The 19,423-nt window shown below is 36.6% G+C and overlaps 1 protein-coding gene across 2 annotated transcripts in view; it reads left to right on the top strand.

Annotated features, from left to right (window-relative positions):
* The first annotated feature begins 1,335 nt into the window (after window positions 1–1,335).
* btk (Bruton agammaglobulinemia tyrosine kinase) overlaps window positions 1,336–19,423 on the top strand; it is a 91,137-nt gene continuing 73,049 nt past the window's right edge. Inside the window, exons 1-2 of one of the 2 annotated variants that reach the window (XM_028815921.2) lie at window positions 1,403–1,441; window positions 15,722–15,765. The gene's annotated coding sequence lies outside the window, so the exon portion shown is untranslated. Of the gene's footprint in view, window positions 1,442–15,721; window positions 15,766–19,423 lie in introns of both variants that reach the window. The other variant, XM_028815920.2, reaches the window with a different exon arrangement.

Genomic DNA, 19,423 nt, shown 5'->3' with positions numbered 1-19,423 from the left:
TATTACTAATAGACACACAGCAAGGAGGTTGACATGCCCCTTCTAGTTCTGGACCCAGCCTTCTACCTTATGATGAGTGTTTCCTGTGGAGGTTTTATTCAGGTATCCTGGTTCCCTCCCAGAATCCAAAGATGCGCATGTATGTCTGACAGATGACTCTAAATTGTTTATGTGAGTGTGTGTGTTTGAATATTGATTTTTTCTGTCTTGCAATAAATGCTGCTGCGGTTGCCTCTGTCTCTCCATGGTTTTGCAATGGGATAAAGTGTTCAGAAAAATTAATGGATATACAGTATGTATTATTTTATTACAGGATAATATGGAGGTATTCATTTCAATATTGAATCTTGACATTTCCCGGGAGCAAGGTTTGAATCCTTACAGTATCTGGTTACCATCTATGTGGAGTGTGCTCTTTTTATACAGTATGTGCATTTCAGTATTGTTTGTGTCAGAAACATGCCCGTTTTCACATCCAGAAACATGCCTAGTAAGATGATTGTATAAATTTTTTTTTTTATTTCTTTATTTCGTCTTATACGATTTCTCGTATTAGAAATTTGTTAGTTTTCGCATACCCCTTGGGGTCAGAGCGCAGGGTCAGCCATTGTACAGCACCCCTGGAGCAATTACAGGTTAAGGGTCTTGCTCAAGGGCCAAGCAGAGTAGGATCTCTTTTGGCAGTGATGGGGATTCGAACCGGCAACCTTCAGGATACCAGCACAGATCCTTAGCCTCAGAGCCACCACTCCACCCTAATTTGTGTGTGTATGTCTCTTCTTGTGGTGGACAGATAGCCTGTCCATTGATAGATCCTGCCTTTTGCCTGTTGCTGCCATGATATTTTCTGTCTCCTATGATCCTGTAGTAAAAATATGTACAGATATTGCCTGGGTATATATTGTATATAGGACTAAAGGAAACAACATCTTGGCAGTAAATAATAAGTCTAATGTACAGAAACTAAATAAGTAGATTAGTTATGTGAATACAGATTCCAGCTAATTCTCCTTTTAGCTACTAGACATGGGCAAGCCAGTCAATGAGGAAATTCATTTTTAATTCTGTACACCCACAGTGAATTTACTGTTCCGGTTTAAAACACAAAGCACATTGTATGTCAAACAGCCCATATTTTCTTGACTGCTTGTTTGTTCTCTTGCTGTGTACAAACAACTTTGGGGGAACAAAATGAAAGCTACAGGAGGATAAGACAGTTAATTAATACACACACACACACAACACACATTCTCTGTTTCACACACAAACATGTATTTGCACATATACAGATACAGACCAGCCAACCCAGGAAGGAAACAAAAAGGGAACTATACTTAGTTCCTATTTAAAGGGCTGGGCTTTCAAATTCAGCTTCTGTCGTCCTTAAAAAATATTTTTAAAGAAGCAGCATCATTTAAAGAGTGAAGTCAGCTTTTTGACGGTAAGGACCCCTTTAGTTCTTCTTTCAAAAATTTTGGGTGCTGTAACTAGAAAAGTAGATGTATCTTTTTAAATAACCTAGTTATGCTGAAGCATGGTTTTATGGGATGACCCAAAGCACCAATAAATTTTCAGAAGGCTGTAGGTGGGGGGCTAATGTATAAAAATTAATTAACAAGTCAATAAGATGTAATTGTATACAGTATGCTGCATACAGTATAGCTGTAGCTTTTGCCACACCTCTTTAATACTTTAGTGTAATGTCCTAAGTGGAACTGTTTTTATAAGAATGTATATATTCATTAAAATGTACTGTTTTACATTAATTATTTAGTTGTTTCTAGAGGACAATTGTAACCTTCTTTGTCACTTTATCATTAGATGAATATTTCCAGTGAAACAAATTCCTCTCCTAGCAAATACAAAATGTACCAACTGTCTGAATGTGATAGGACTTTCTTTCTTTCTTTTTCTTTCTTTCTTTCTTTCTTTCTTTCTTTCTTTCTTTCTTTCTTTCTTTCTTTCTTTCTTTCTTTCTTTCTTTCTTTCTTTCTTTCTTTCTTTCTTTCTTTCTTTCTTTCTTTCTTTCTTTCTGCACTTAATATCAAGAAGAGAGAGAAGAGACTATTGCAATGCATGCAGACATGCTTGTTTTGCATTGTCTGTGCCTTGCTCAGATCAAAACTTACAGTCTACTTCTGCAAAAAAAACAAAAAAAAAAACTTTACGTCTGCCTCAGTTCTGTATCATTTGTATCTTTGTTGAACCAAACCATTGTATTCTGGCAGAATAGTAATGTACTATACTCTGCAAACTTTTATGAATCCCATAAATGGATTTTTGGTATGCATGAGAATTTATAATGACATACACAGACAGGTACACTGATAACACTTTGTTTCAAAACATTGAGAAGTCATCCCAGCATATAGAGCAAGTGTTTAATATTAAAGTTCAAATTTGCTTTGACGCATGCAACCATTACATTAGAATACTTATTTGCATGTGTCCTTTCAGTTATTGCTATGCAAAACTGCGTGTAATGCAACATGATGTTACCCACACACTTGAAAAAATCGTAGTGATCAGACTGATTACTGCATAATCAAGATTTAAAGTAATTTCAGTTGAGAAGAAAATGTACATGTAACAAACAACAATGGTCAGTAAACTATCACATTTACAGCCATGACATAGACAGAGAATGGTAACATTCAATATTTAAAACTGGACTGGACTCCAGGTTTATACTCATGTACTTCTATAGACAATGGAATCATAAAGTTTCTCCCACCAATCTATCATGTCATTTTGGCTCACATAAATAAACTAAATGAAAAATCCTAAACCTTATTAAAATCTTTCACCATTCTAAGTTTCCTGTACTTTGAGAAATATTTTATTTTCATTTGTAGTAGCTCTCTAACTGTATTTTACACATTGTGACAGAAAATATATGCCAAATCTATCCACATGTTTATCGACTTTGAAAGTAAGTTTAAAAAATGACCAAAATAGTCTATTCAGTTATATTCCGTAATATATATTACTACTAGCCATGTACGCCCAACTACGTTGCGCATGTTAAAGTTGTCTGTGAAGGGCTCCCTGTTTAAACGCGGCTGCCAGTCGTGAACTGGGCCCTTCGTTGCACAGCATTATGATTTTTTATAAGGGAAACAAAATTACAAAACAAAACCCTTGGACATTGATTCGATAGGAGCGGCGTACTCGGAATCACTGTCCGAATAGTAATTATCAGCAAGCCCGTGATTCTCGAAAGAATTGCAAATCCAAGAATGGCAATCACTTTCTGTTCCCTCTGATACTTGGAGGGATGAAATATCATGGAGGGTCGGAGCGTCCTGGGAAAGTTCATTTAATTACATAAACATATTTGTACTAAAGCGGTTTCTTTTTGGAGTTGTGACTCATCTGGTTCTGGTGTTTCAGAAGCGCGTTGTAGGCGCCTTCATTTATTGCTTTTATCCATGCAGTCTCTTTTTTGTTTTTCTATGGCTGTGTCGTCAGCGAGAAGTCGTTTGCTGACGGCGGCGGATTCGCATGCTGAAGTGACCATGGTGGCGGATCCGGTGCGGTGGTGTGGGCGGTTGCGTTCGGGCAGCTGTACAACCTGGCGTGCACGTTTTACCTCAGGTTTAGTTCACAGGTCGTAGCCATGGTAAAGTTTTCATTTAATTAAATAAACATATTTGTACTAAAGCGGTTTCTTTGTGTGGGCGCCTTCGTTCATTGTTTTTATCCATACGGGCTCGTTTACAGGTCGCAGCCATACGAGCTTGTGTTTGTATTACTAATCGTTGAGCTCCTTCCATTTGGAGCCGTGACTCCTAGCCTCCGTGTATTGTTTTTATCCATGCGGTCTCGTCTTTGTTGTTCTGTGGCTGTGTCGTTAGGTAGAAATCGTTTACTGTTAGGAAGCATACTTCAACTTACACACACTGACTGCTGGCACAGTGGATTAGAGCAGGTGTAGTTTACAGGTCGTGGTGTTTGGGAGCCACGCACTGACTCTGGGAACTACGGGCTCGGTTTTGTATTACAAATCGTTGAGCTCTTTCCATTTGGAGCTGTGACTCCTTTGCCTCTGCTGACACCGACTGCTGGCACAGTGGATTAGAGCAAGTTTAGTTTACAGGTTGTGTTGTTCGGGCGCCACCTACTGACTCTGGGAAGCTGCTGGGTTTGACTCTGGGGCGCTGCGGCGCAGTGCACAGGCGCTTCGGTGCGTCCGCCGTGCATAAATTAAACTGTCGTTTAGTAATATAGATGTGGTGGTGGAGGAACATTTCTGCTTCTCTCCATTCACAGTCCGTCTCGTTTTTGTGACGCTGTCGTTTCCTCTCACGATCTCTTCTCAACCTTTCTCCAATCTCGCAGGTTGCTTTGTGGCAATCCAAAGAGTAAGGAAGAACCAATGCTTCTTTCTTGAACTCCAAACACCGACTGATGGAAAATCACAGAAGTATGCCAGACTTATATACTCTGACTGCTGACTCCAAGAAGTGGGTGAACATTCAATTTGGACGAAGTGCTGCCAACGACGGTTGATAGAAACACAAAACACCACAGTCTCGACAACGAAGCAGGTGTCGACGCCAGATCTAAACACAAAGCACGGTGTCGACGCCAGATCTAAACACAAAGAGTGGTGTCGACGCCAGATCTAAACACAAAGCACAGTGTTGACGCCAGATCTAAACACAAAGAGTGGTGTCGACGCCAGATCTAAACACAAAGAGTGGTATCGACAGTGTTTGTAAACAAAAGTAACAACCAAGGTGTTGTGTATTCAGCCAGTACAAACAGCACGTAGTCTCCTTTAGTTCAATCCTCTTTAATCACCACCCTCCAACCTCATCCAACGATCCTCCCCCTCACTTCCTCTCCTCCTCCATCACTACTGCCCTCTACTGAACACAGCAGGAACACCACACAAGGCAGTGAATTTGCGGACAAACAAAGATCAAGATACAAATGAAGATTATATATAAAGATATTATTATTATTATCCATCCATCCATCCATCCATTATCCAACCCGCTGAATCCGAACACAGGGTCACGGGGGTCTTCTGGAGCCAATCCCAGCCAACACAGGGCACAAGGCAGGAACCAATCCTGGGCAGGGTGCCAACCCACCGCAGTTATTATTATTTATTTATTTATTTATTTATTTATTTTTGCATTTGAGGATAGTTCCGTCACATCTGTGCTTGTTTCCCTGCTTCATCATGATCTATTTGGAGTTTGATTAATTGATATCTTTGTGTCTGTGAGCTTGCCCCAAGTTCTGTTGTTTCTTGCTTGTAAGCTTTAAGTGACAGAGCTGAACTATCCATTATGAAAGTGAGTGGTTGTACATGTCTGTCCTACAATATATTGGCATCCCATCCAGAGTTTTTTTTTGTCTTTCATCAAATCTGCCTGTCTTCCTGTAAATGTGAAATAAAAGAATGCAAGCTCAGATAATAAATAAACAGTTTGTATGACATAGTAATAACAAAAAATAAATATAACCAAATATGGTGATTAATTTAGAGTAAGAATCAGCCTTGGATAAAGTGATAGGTGATAACATGCTGCCACCATGAGTCTCCAAGGACTGGTCAAGAAACTTGATATTAGCTTTTCAGTTAAGAAATTCACACAGAAGTTGATGTTTGGCAATTAATCTTGTGTAACTAACTTCAGATTTATTTCTTAAAATGACATCATATGGTAGTTAATAATTATTTGTAGGTACTAACAATTATAGAAAAACTATATTAGGAAAACATTCCTTTTTATTTTACTGAAGTACTAAATTCCTTTTTAGGAACAGCTTAGGCTATGAAGACATTTTGATTGGAATGACTTTTGTAAGTTTCTATGCTTCTTTATAAATAGCTGAATGGGTGTATAAAGGGCCTATTACACATATTATTAAATATAAAATATATGAGTATATTAAACTAAGACTAGCTCACAAGGGAGAAAAAAATAAAAGCACTTGTCTACACTGACTTCATCTTCCCTTGGCTAAACAAGTAAATGTCAATGCTTTTGACAACATATGACCAAGAGCTAATGATGGGTCATTGATGACACATCCATTCCAAGCTCCTGTTCCAAGACAAAGATGTCAGCAATGACAAATGCCAAGGAAACAGATACAAGAAAGAGAAAGGGAGCAACCTTAGTAACAACTGATCACAATAATTGGTTTAGTTATTAAAACAGCAATTTGATCATCCGTACCATCTACTCCAACAAACTTACACTATGTGCAAAAGCTGAACCTCCAGGTTTAATTTAAAAGCAGAGGCTAGAGGCAGCATCTTTAATATTGGCAATAGATCATTACATTCATATCATATTGTATAGGGTGATATTACATCATTTGAGCCCCGATGTTAGTTATTGAAATTAAATCAGGTATGATTATTGATCTAATCCCTCATTTTAAGTCAAGTTTAGTTACCTTCCATCTAAAATAGTTAACGGTAAGGTAATATTTTATATATAAATAATTAAATTTGTAACAATTGTGAATAATACATCTCTAAAAAAAATTTGTGCATAATTTATTCTTTTGAGTTTTTGCAGATTGTGAAAGGTCTAATTCAATTACATAATAATTACAACTCCAATTAACTCAATTAAACTGATCATCTGATTACTTTCAATCTACTCCTGACCATGTCAATAAATTATTTAGCTAAGAACTAGAACAATGAGGTAGCTAAATAATGAAGTATTTCATAGTTTGTCAATGTTTTGAGAATGTTGCACATTAAACGTAAGTAAAGTCTCTCTTTGTACATCACACAATGAACATACAGTAAAAGCAGATTAGACAGACTGATTTTTGATAGAGAACTTCACTAAGCTTCCCTTCCCTAAACCTCTTAAAGATGTTTATCAAAAGACAATGATTTAGTTTGTTTGGAATATATAATTTGTTTACCTGGTCAAGGTGTAAAATTATAATTTGGAAGATTAGATTATCTTGAAGAATAAATACAATACCTGCGGTGGGTTGGCACCCTGCCCAGGATTGTTTCCTGCCTTGTGCCCTGTGTTGGCTGGGATTGGCTCCAGCAGACCCCCGTGACCCTGTGTTTGGATTCAGCGGGTTGGACAATGGATGGATGGATGGATAAATACAATACATATTATCAATAAACTGAATTTGATAAGTCAGAGTTGAGTAGTATGCTATGCTGGAATTTAAAAGTATTATGTAAGCATTGTAATTACATGTAATGATATGTGCCTATTTAAAATCTGTGCATGACGTGGGGTTTATTTTTAGATATTTGTTAAATTAATATTGTATTAGATGGGAGCTATTCCTCTAGGCACTTGAGAGCTAAAGGCACCTACCCCAGTATTTTTCAATGCAACTTGGTTAGAGTCTGTTCATTATTCAAGCCTAGTAAAATACTGGCATACATTTGTGGGGTGCTTGAAGAAACCTATTACCAAAACTGTCAAATACTAGAAGAAAATCACAATTAGGATGTCCATTAAACAAGCTATTATCTCTACACCCATGACAGGCTACAGCTGTGCAGTTCCGTATCCATTTTCCAAACCCACTTAATCCTGAGCAGGGTCATGGGGAAGCTAGAATAATTTCTAGACAGGGTAGCATTCCATTGCAAGGTGAACTTATACACACACCACACACACTAGGGCAAAACGAGCATTTCAAGTCCACCTAACCTGTTTGTCTTTCGGCTGTGGGAGGAAACCAACACACCCAGAGAAAACTCAAGCAGACATGGGGAGAACATGCAAATTTCACACATCTAGGACCTTGGACTTGAATCCTGGTCTCATTATTGCAAGACAGATGCACTACCACTGTACCACCATGCCATCCCAACTGTCCACATTAAATAACAATATTAGGAGTGCCCAAAGTATTAACGCTCAAGTTTAACTCAGTATTTTCATTTCACAAGATTCATGTTACTTACTTAAGTGTTTACTTAATTACATCTTCATAGTTTTTGCCAACACTCTTTGTTGATTCTGCACACTTCAGGATAACTGTTAATTCCTTCGACTATAGTCCACATTGTCTTTTTTATTTAGTTAGTAGTACTAGGGTGTTGTACCGTGTTAGCCATTATGAATATAGAGAAAAGCCAAGCAAAATGACACCTTTTATTGGCTAACTAAAAAAATTACAATATGCAAGCTTTCGAGGCAACTTAGGCCCCTTCTTCAGGCAAGATGTAATCATTATTTAGTTAGTAAATGGAGAATCACCACTGTTGACCACTGAGTTGATGATATGGTGTCAGCTTTTAGCTATCTTCATTGTCTTATTGCAGTATCTTACGCTGTGATACTGATGTTCTTGTACTGGCATTGTCATAAACCTGCTGCATAGGTTTTACACTCATTGTCATTTGTTATTATCTGTTGTATTTGTTTAAGTAGTAGATAATTAGTTTATTGTAGCATGACTAAAATTTGTTCTTTGTTAAGATTAATGTCCTGGTGTGCATACCCTTTTAGTATTTATACAAGTTTCAAGATATAGATAGCATTATATGCAAAAAGAATTAGAAAAAAAACACAAATATGTTAGGCACACTATAAATATAAGTTTAATGAAAAATGCAATGCTGTGCTTACAGATACAATTAAGAAGAAAATTCAGTGAACTACAATTACAAGTGAGTGGTGCAGGATTTCACTTCATAGATCCAGTATCTTGGGCTTGAATCCCATGCGTAATTGTTGTCAATGTGGAACTTGTGCATATCTGAATACATATTCCTCCCACATTTGCAAAGACATGCAGATTAGATTTAAAAAGCTCATTGTTACTGTCTCATTTTTAAGGTGCTTTTTTAAATAAGGTGGATTGATATTGAAGCATAGTCTTTTAGTTAAAAGAAAAATAATAGGCCCTTAAAGTCTGAAAATGCTTTTTGGAGATAATTACAGTATATTTACAGTGTACTACTTAAAATGTATAGAGCCACAATAACATTTACAAGTAAGTATCTGGAGACAATCTTAAAAATTATTGTGCCTGTCATCTTCAATTCTCTGATTTCTGTATTGGTGTTCTCCATAGCTGAACATAATTTACATTAATCTTAGACACAGGTGCTTAAAGATGCATGCAACATCAGAATTGTCCCTGTTCCCATCTGAAAGTAGAGTATGCATTTACTGTGTCTGCTGTTGTAGTACTACTGTTTTTAATAGTTGTCTAAAATGAAATGAACATACACTATTTCCTGTACCTAAACAATAACAACATTTATTCATATAGCACAGAAAAGGAACAATTACAATAATAAAAAGAAACAAACAAATAAATAAATAAATACAAACTTACACAATAAAAATACAAATACATAACAGAAATTGATGAGTCGCAAAGCATGGCTTATATTATTTTTAAGTTACTAACAGCTATAGTAATAACTGGCATAGTCAAATGGCTAGAGAGTAGGAGAAAATAAATGTGCAGGGGAAAAAAGACTGATAGTCCCCACTGGGCATGTTACCAAGCATAAATATTATAAAGTAATTCATTATGGTTATGATGCATAATTCTAGAAGTTTAGATGACGTGGATCTCCTCAAAAGTTGGACTGTACATGTTCTTTCCAGCATCATACGGCTGCACATTACTTTGATCAGACCAGAACCAATAAAAGGAGGAGAGAAATGTAGAGGTTAGTAAAGATTCAGATCTTTTAAGTATATGATATTGCAGTAAATATTATATTCTATTACAGTCAGTGTAAAAAAAAGAGTTATGAAAAAGCCTAGTTAATAAAGTGGTTTTTTAGAGTTTTTAAAAATGTTCCATGGTATTAGCCCAGGCTATCTCTATTTGTAAAACATTTCAGATCTTTGGTGCTTATGAGCAAAAGGCCACTTCACCACTTCTTTTACACTTACGTTTTGGAATAACAAGCAGTCCAGTGTTTGAAGATCTAAGATTATGACTAAAATTGTAAGTTGGCAGGCACTCCAAAATATAAGAAGGTGCAATATTTTCAGAGATTTATATTAAAATCAGCTTTGAAGGCACAGACAACCGATTTAGCGATACTCAAATTTTCTTTCACTTGTTAATATTTTTGCTGCTGCATTTTGAAGTAGCTGCAGCACAATTTTTGTGTTCCTTAGGTAGTCCTTTTAGGTGTGCACTTACAGTAATCTACTTAAAGTGGTAATCAATAAAAGCATGTATTAATGTTTCAGCACCTTGAGATGTTATAAGAGGTCTAACTCTTGTAGTGTTTCATAAATGAAAAAATACAGTATTGATAATATGGCTGTTATGTGATTTGAAGTTTAGACCTCAGTCCATATTAAGGCCTAAATTCTTTACTTTTGGCTTGATTTGTAACCCCAGGTGATCAATTGTTTTAAGCCCCTTACTTTTGTTTTTTCTGTTAACAACTAGAACTTGTTTTCATCCTTGAAAAAAATAATTTGCAATAACAAATTGGTCATATTGAAAAACTACATTTTATGCAGCAGAACATAAAGCCTTTCAGTAAATGGTATTGACTTTGTGCCCCAGTGAATTTTGCCAAGAGGACTATTAGAACCACTTAAAATACTGTTCTGATGAATGCTAGCTATGGTGAGGGTATACATGTGTATCGCAGTTTTGGTGCCAATGTTAGTTATACTGTAGATAAATTCAAGATGACCGAACCTACTTGACAGTTTACCTAAAATTGTTTTTCAAATAATAAAACAAAAATTAAAAAAATAAAGAATGGCTGGGGCGGCATGGTGGCGCAGTGGGTAGCGCTGCTGCCTCGCAGTTGGGACACCTGGGGACCTGGGTTCGCTTCCCGGGTCCTCCCTGCGTGGAGTTTGCATGTTCTCCCCGTGTCTGCGTGGGTTTCCTCCGGGCACTCCGGTTTCCTCCCACAGTCCAAAGACATGCAGGTTAGGTGGATTGGCGACTCTAAATTGGCCCTAGTGTGTGCTTGGTGTGTGGGTGTGTTTGTGTGTGTCCTGCGGTGGGTTGGCACCCTGCCCGGGATTGATTCCTGCCTTGTGCCCTGTGTTGGCTGGGATTGGCTCCAGCAGACCCTCGTGACCCTGTGTTCGGATTCAGCGGGTTGGAAAATGGATGGAAGGATGAAGAATGGCTGAGTTTTCTGTTATTTTTTAATCAATAACAATAATTTGGTTTGACTGCAGTGGTTGTCTTCCACCAAGTAAACCAGAACCCCAGCATTCTGCTTCTAAACATAGTCCATGTCATATTTAACCTAAATAGCTAAGACCAAAAAGATCATCTATAGCTAGGTTATCAAACATTTTTATTATCTTTCAGGGGTTATATTATAATTGTACTGGAAAATGCCTACACACTAAACATTTAAAATACACCATCTACACACTCCATAGTTGTTGTCTATTCAAAGTAATATGTATACTAATTTTTAATAACACTTTCATAACATTCTTTTGGTTTGTGGTGATGTTGAAAAAATGCAAATGGGTTGTTATTGTAGATAGAAAGCCATTATAGAATGTTTTCTGGATGAAGTTTGCATATTTTTTTCTGAATTTAGTCTTTCTTTATTATTAATAGTAATTTTGTGTCAGTGTATACTTGATTGACAATAACACACAGTAAATACAGTATCTTTTCAGTGTTTAGTACAAGCTGGGAGTTGAACTCTAAGGATGGATTAGAGTAGTCGTGTTGTTGTAACTAGCAAGTGTCTAGATGAGCTTCTTGCACTCTGTAATAATGGTACATTATTAAAGTCATCCATATTAGTGTAATTGACAAAATATAATAAGAGGGATGATTAGCATGTCTCAAATAAAACACTAAATAAACTCAGGAAATATTTTTGCCATGTGGCATTCATCAAAGGCATCTTTCATTGGCGATACAAAAATAAAAAAATGCTGAGTGCACAATAGAGTAGAATTTATATTTACATTACTGTACTGTCATTTTTTAACAGTACCAAAAAGTAGCAGCTGTCAATCATTTTTACAATTTTGATATTTTATACCAAATTTTAGCTTAGTACTAAGGTCCTATTTGAATAGGTTCTTCCAGGTGTTTGGAAAATACCTACTAGTGTTACAGAAAATGTTATTTTGATGGAATAAAAAAGAAACTGTATTATACAGAAAACATATAGACATCTGCAACTAATAAAAAGCCTGGACAAGTTTCCATGGCAATCAGAATGCATTCTTTTACAAGAAACACTTGTATGTTCATTTAAAGTGAGCCTTTCAACCTGCGTGTCTTTGGAATGTGATAGTAAAATGGGGTACTCGAAGGAAATCCACACATACACATACAGAGCATCTTATGTAAGCATTGTTTTTCAAATCAAGCAAATAAGCTTCACCCATTTTTTCTATTCAGAAATAACCATTTGTTAACAATTCTGCGATTTTAAAGGTGGCGATGATTATGTTGAAGTAAATCGATAAAACTAGAAATATTTTTCATTACACAATTTGTGAGTTGTAAAGTTTTGATCATTTAAACACTTTTGTTTGGTGTCTTTTTGAGCTGCTTGTCTTTACAAAGGCAGCTAACCACATTATATGTCAGCAAAATATTCTGTCTTCTTTTGATTCACTAGATATGCCTAGCTTTCATAAGATGCTTGGACAGATATGGAATGACATCTTTTCATATCTTAATCTGACACTACTTTCCAGTGCCTTAAACGGATCCCCTGTTCTTTTATGTCCAGTACAGGTTGTGATACTTTATTGAGCTTCAACACCTTCTGTATAAAGGCTGGCACGTCACAGTAAGGAGACCAGGGTTCACAGAGTTTGCATATTCTCCCCATGTCTGTGTGGGTTTCCTCCAGGTGCTCCCACAGTCCAAAGACATGGCAGGGTAGGAGAATTAGCAATCCTAAATTGGCCCTAGTGTGTGCTTGGGGTGGATGTGTGTTTATGTGTGTGTGTATGTTTCGCCCCGTGACAGACTAGCGCTCTACCCAAGATTTGTTACTGCCTTCCACCCTATGGTAGCTGGGATAGACTCCAGCAGACTGCTGCAACCCTGTTCAGGACTAAGCGGATTGGAAAATGACTGACCTTCTGTATAAATGCATGCTTGGCACAGTAAATGCTGTACAAAATAATTTGATGCAATTTTTCCCCTAAGATAAACCTAAATGAGCATAGTCTAATCTACAATAGTATTAGTTGCTTCAGTGTTTTTTATTTAATCTCATACCCCCTCATTGTCCGATATTCTAGACAATTTAATATTTTTCCCTTTATCTTTTCAAAATTGTTCAAGTACAGGTGAATTCTTGCTTTTGCAAAGTTTATTTTATAATGGAAAACATATTACACTTTCTACTTTGATTCAGTATCAATGTTACAAACTACATTAGTATTCTTAAGCAATTTAGACACTTTACAAACTAAAACAAAGTCTGAGTTCCATTACACGTGATTACACTACTACTACTGCTTAGGAAAAAGCAGGTAACGTCTCCTCCATCTTAGCATTATCCACAGTCTGTAAAGGTTTTGGTTTGATAGTTAACATCTTATGTTGATCTTTGACAGATATACAGTATTCAGAAAGCTAATGTTGTCTGTTTTAAAAGAGGCTACATTTTCTGCAATGTAAGCTCTTTTTAAACCTCTTCTGTGCTCTCTAGTCTTTAGTGGGCTGTACATTTTAGGAAAGAAGTTTAACATGTAATGCTGACTGGGTCAGTGCACATTGAAGAGGAAAAGGCAATATTAGACTTTGTTTTATATTTATACCTAACTTAAAATGAAAAATATATGGAAGAACTTAAAAGATAATAAAATGAAAATGAGTTTCTATATTCATTAACTAAGACAGAAACAGGCTTATTTTTCACATGCTGACTTTTGTGCCTAGGTCTGGGTCTGTGTGGGTAAAGTCACTTGCATATTTATGCAAATAAACAGCTGCATTAATTTCCTTAAACTGCTTTATATAGATCTATATGTGACATGTCTCAGGTGGTATAGAATGACTAGATAACTTTGCACAGAGAGCAGATCATAGCTGTGTCATACTGAACAAATGTGAGCTATACAGTATATTAGTCAACGTACTGAAGACTGGAGAAAAATGTCAAAACTGGGGTCAGCTTTATTTTATTAGCCCTTCATCATCTACCTTTTCCTTTAAATTGTTTAAAGGTAGTTGAAAAGCTCCCCACTCTCAGTTTCTACTTTTCATTTGTACTACACTGGATTCTATTGGGATGATTTTTCTAACCTTAAATGTCTCATCTTCACACTCCTTAAACATTTCATGTTTACAACCTTCAGTAAGTCATCATCACACTCCTTATACAAATATTCTTTACACATTTCTATGTACTTCTTACTTATTGATGTCTTCTTTCTGCATTTAGTCAGCCAATTCAGACTTATCCTCCATTTAAAACACATTAATAATTAAGGATATCCATCCTCATAATTGTTTTCACTTTCTATCTTGCTTTGAACATTGTGTCCTAAACTGCTTTGAAAAAACACTCAGTTTGTGCTGAACGCACCACTATTTAAGTAAAAATGAAACAGAGGTAACAAATCTAAATTCATTATTCTTTTTTGGTTTAGTCAGCTGCAGTTTGAATTTCGTGCGCAGTCATGGTCCATATGAAGTGTATATGTCTTCCCATAGTTGTATGGTTTTTCACATAGTTTTTTGATTTCCTCCCATTCCTGAAAGACATGCAAGTTAGTTTAATTGGTGATTCTAATCTGGCACTGTGTTGGTGTAGATGTGTATTTTTGTGAGTGGGCCCTACAATTGGCTGGCTTCCCACCCAGGATTGATTTCTTTCTTGCAGCCGAAGTGCTGTGGCTGGGATATACTCTGTCTAACTGTGACTCTGGATTGGATTAAGCAGATTGAAGAATGTTATTTTTGTTGTTATTTTGCTTATCAGTTATGTTTTTAAGAATTATGTAGACAGAGGTAATTTTTTTATTATTATTTATTTAAAAAGAAAACAATTGAAAAGGTTTTTGTACCTGGAATTCTTCTTTAGTAAATGTCATCAAAATGAAAAAAAGAAAAAACACTGCAGTGCTTTTCATAAACTGACAAATGAACCATCTAAGTATAGTAATAAGTGCAACAATAAATACAAAATAGCCTGATTAAAAATGAAGGGAGTCAGTAATATAGTAAAATAATGTGGAATGTAAATCCCTATACATAGGCTTTTTTGTAATTTTGGCAATATTTATAAACCACATGTAGCCTAAAGTGATCACTATACAACTGCTTCATGTTGTCACCTTTTTACAATGTTTCTAAAGAAGGTTGTAATATTGTGTTGTGCACCACTGAAATCAACCCACCCAGCTTTAAATGAACCCCATTTATTTCCAGTGATTTTGGAATACTGGTGAAAGAATTCAGTGCAGCCTAGAGGAACTGTGATCCAGAAATTAACAGTATTACTATGAAACAACAATCATCACATTTAAATTGCACAGTTGTCTTATTGCATGAAAGTGAGAAAATGACTGAAGTTTGTAGTTCTGAAACATTGTGCAGAGGTCCTCATTGGATTCTGGTGTTAATGCCAATGTTGTAACTGGAGGTGCCAGTCTTTGCTGCCGATTTCAGAAATCCACACCTTAAGCACTTAAGCACAGAAAACCTAACTTAAGCACTAATGTTTGAAATACAAGTTCAAATATATGTTTGTTGCTTTCATGTGTTGTTGACTGCTTTTTTTTCTTTCATTTTTATTGACCTATTATTTAAGATTCAATCAGCGCCAGCCGAATGATGCACCAAAATCAAAAGAAGGTAATTCACTAAAATTTGCACCTGCTATTCACTTTGTGTTTTATCTAGATTAACTAATTTATTTAAGACAAAAGTCTGACAAAAAATTAATACAATTTTAGAGATTTGTAGAGATATCCACAGTAAAAATGTATATACAGTACATAAAATAGAATTTAAAGCACGTTGAAGATTTAAAGTATGGCAATTCAAATTTCTGTTCAGGATTTACGAATGTAGTAAGGTAAAGCCCTGAATACAAAAGCAGTTTTTGAATTAGGATGTGTTTGTGTGTGTTACTGGCAGAACTGGATAGTTATGTTCTTGGTTGTCATTTTGAGATCCTTTTGTGATATTTGCTTGTTATTGCACTGTTTATGCTGATCATCTTTGGGCATGGACCCTGCAATGGTCTGGTTTAGTTCTGTAGTTGGCCATTTTCTACCTTGCACTCAGTGCTGCAGAGGCAGGCTGTGGCTTCTGTGACCTGAACTGGATTAAGAAAGTATAAGAATGTTTTGTTATATTTATATCTTCCTGACTATATTTCCAAGATTTAAAATTTAAAAGCAAATGACATCTTGTGTCTATATATTTTGTTGTGCTGCATTCACCCTACATCAGTCTGATGCAAAACTCATTTCTGCATGTATTCCTTCAATCCATGTGAATGCTTGAATAAAATCTAGTACATCATAACCATCAGGGTGATATAGATGTTTAAAAGAGCTGAAAGTTGTTTAGCAATGCGATGGTTCAGAAATTAACAATAGTACCTTACAGTCTGAGGTTTGAGTACTTGAGAGGTCATCGTTCATGGAGTTAGCTTGTTTCACCTTCTCTGTGTGAGTTTTTCTGTAGGTAACCCAGTTTTTCTCCCACATCCCAAAGATATTTTTGTAAAGTCAACTGGAAACCCAAAGTTAACTGAGTATTTCAATGTGCTCAGAAATTGTTGGCACCCTATCCATAGATAGCCTTCTGTCCAATCTGCATTGTCAGCATAATCTCTGGTCCTGCCATGACCCTAAATTGGATTAACAAGTGAATAGAGAAAAAGTGCTTATTTTTACATATTGTGTCATGAAAACATATTTGCTGCTTGTGTGATTTTCAGCATTATGAATATTTGTAAACATTAATGCTTGTTGGAGGTCCAGCATAGACAAACCTGAGAGACAAATAAAACTTCTATACATGGTTTGGGTGGACATTGACATTAGCCCCATTTGTAGCTGGGACTGGATATGGGTGTACTTCAGACCCTAGTTTAAAAGAAGTTTATTAGATGGTGCCACTGTCTCCTTTACCATTTAGGTTTATCCAAGTGTGAAATGTGACCTTTCTATATCTACTATATGCTGGGAATCTCAGGGTTTTACTGACTGTTTGGCAATTTAAACAGAGAATGAGGTGCAATGAGAGATAGACTTATCTGTTGAAGAAGGCCTGAAAAGGGGGAATACAATAGAAATGTGTTGTCTAGTAGCAAACAGTTATTCTGTAATCCCTCCCTTTTTTATGTACAGTGTTTTACATTCACATTTTACATAAGGCACACCCAAATATTACCTACAATGTCCAAACCTTCATGCTAAGCTGAGTGCAAATGTTTTTAAAATATTCGCCACACAATGTGTCTGAAGTCACACAAGACCTTTGCACTCTTATAGGGTACACCTGCCTTTATCACTGGTTGTACATTAACTTTCTGAAAGACAAGACTTCTGTGAAATGTCATTTTTCAGATTAATAAAAGGAATAAAGCTATTTTCCTAACACTTTACAATAGACTTAACATAGTCTTGATGTCTTGATTTATTTTAAGACAGCAGTCATAATCACTGGATTTTAATTACAGTTATATCAGTTTTGCACTATAAACATCTTCATGTACTCCCTGTACACTTAGCATAAAGACAGACTCATCCATGACTGTAGTATAACCTTTCAATGATTTACTTTCCAGTAAGTTTGTGAGAATGGAAGGTGTACTCTTTAGGGATGTGTCACCCTCCTTCCTTTTCCCTTAAAATCTCCACACTCTGACATAGTATAATGGAGACTACATTTGTGCTCGTGAATGATGAGAAATGGGTTTATTTAAGGACTGCAATTCATTTGTCTTCTGAAACTTGCTTTGTTGCTCTGTATATGTAACTTCTGGCATTTTGTGATGGTTGTCTCTAGAATGTCTTTAAGGAACGAGTTTGAACTGGTTACTCAAAAGAAGGACAGCCTTCTGATAATAAACATTCATCAGTCAGCCATAACATTAAAGCTACTGACAGGTGAAGTGAATAACATTGATCAACTTGTTACAGTAGCACCTGTCTAGACCTGGGATATATTAGGCAGCAAATGAACAGTCTGTTCTTGAAGGTGATATGCTGGAAGCATGAAAAACAGGCAAGTATAAGGATCTGAGTGACTTTAACAAGGGCCAAATTGTGATGGCTACACGACTGGGTCAGAGTAACCCCAAATGGGGGGTGTTTTTGGGGTGTTCCTGGTCTGCAGTGCTTAGTACCTACCAAAATTGGTCCAAGGAAGGAGAAACAGTAAACTAGTGATATGGACTCCCAAGGCTGATTGATGCACTTGGGGAGTGAAGGCTAACCCATCTGGTCCAATCCCACAGAAGGGCTGCTGAAGCACAAATGACTGGAAAAGTTAATGCTGGCCATGAGAGACAGGTGTCAGGATACACAGTGCTTTACAGCCTCCTACGTATGGAGATGCGTGGCCACAAACAGGTCAGAATGCCCATGCTGAGCACATACAGTATAATGGACATGTGAGTGTCAGAACTAGATCATAGAGCAATGGAATAAGGTGGCCTGATCTGATGAATCATATGATCTTTTAGATCATGTGGACTGCCAGATGTGTGTACATCATCTACCTGGGGAAGAGATGGCTGCAAAATGTACTATGGAAAGAAAGCAAGCCAAGCCACCAGAGGCAGTGTGATACTCTGGGAGATGTTCTGCTGGGAATCCTTGTGTCCTGGGATTCATGCGGATGTTACTTTGACATGTATTTTTTTTTATCTTAAGATTACTGTAGACCACATACACCCCTTGATGGCAACAGTATTCTCTGATGGCAGTGGCCTCTTTCAGCAGTATAATGCACCCTGCCACTATAAAAATCGTTCAGGAATGGTTTCAAGAACATGTCTGTCAGGGTGTTGACTTCAAAATTGCCCTGATCTCAATTCAATTGAGTATCTGTGGTATGTACTGCAAAAACATGTCAGATCCATGATGGCCCAACCTCACAACTTATAGGACTTAAAGATCTGATGCTAACGTGCTGGTGCCAGATATCTCAGGACTCCTTCAGAGGTCTTGTGAAGTCCATACTTCAGTGGGTCACAGCTATTTTGGTGGGACGAGGGGGACCTGCACAATATTTGATGGATGGTTTAAATGTTATGGTGGATCATTGTCTCTAATGAGTGAAAAGTTTGAAAGGTTGTGTAAATTGACTCTGCATTATAAATCCAAAGTTTTCTGGGAGTGCAATTGTGCTATTTCATAGTGCAGAGATAAGAACATTTTTAAATAAAATGTAGCTGCCACATAACACAATTTATGTTTTTACAATGCAAGATCGAACAAACTGTTTCTGACTAGTTTTAGATGCATCACTTCAGAATATGTCCCTCTACTGA

This window comes from Erpetoichthys calabaricus, chromosome 12 (assembly GCF_900747795.2).
Source record: "Erpetoichthys calabaricus chromosome 12, fErpCal1.3, whole genome shotgun sequence".
Taxonomy (NCBI): domain Eukaryota; kingdom Metazoa; phylum Chordata; class Cladistia; order Polypteriformes; family Polypteridae; genus Erpetoichthys; species Erpetoichthys calabaricus.
This window is presented reverse-complemented; position numbering and strand designations above follow the sequence as displayed.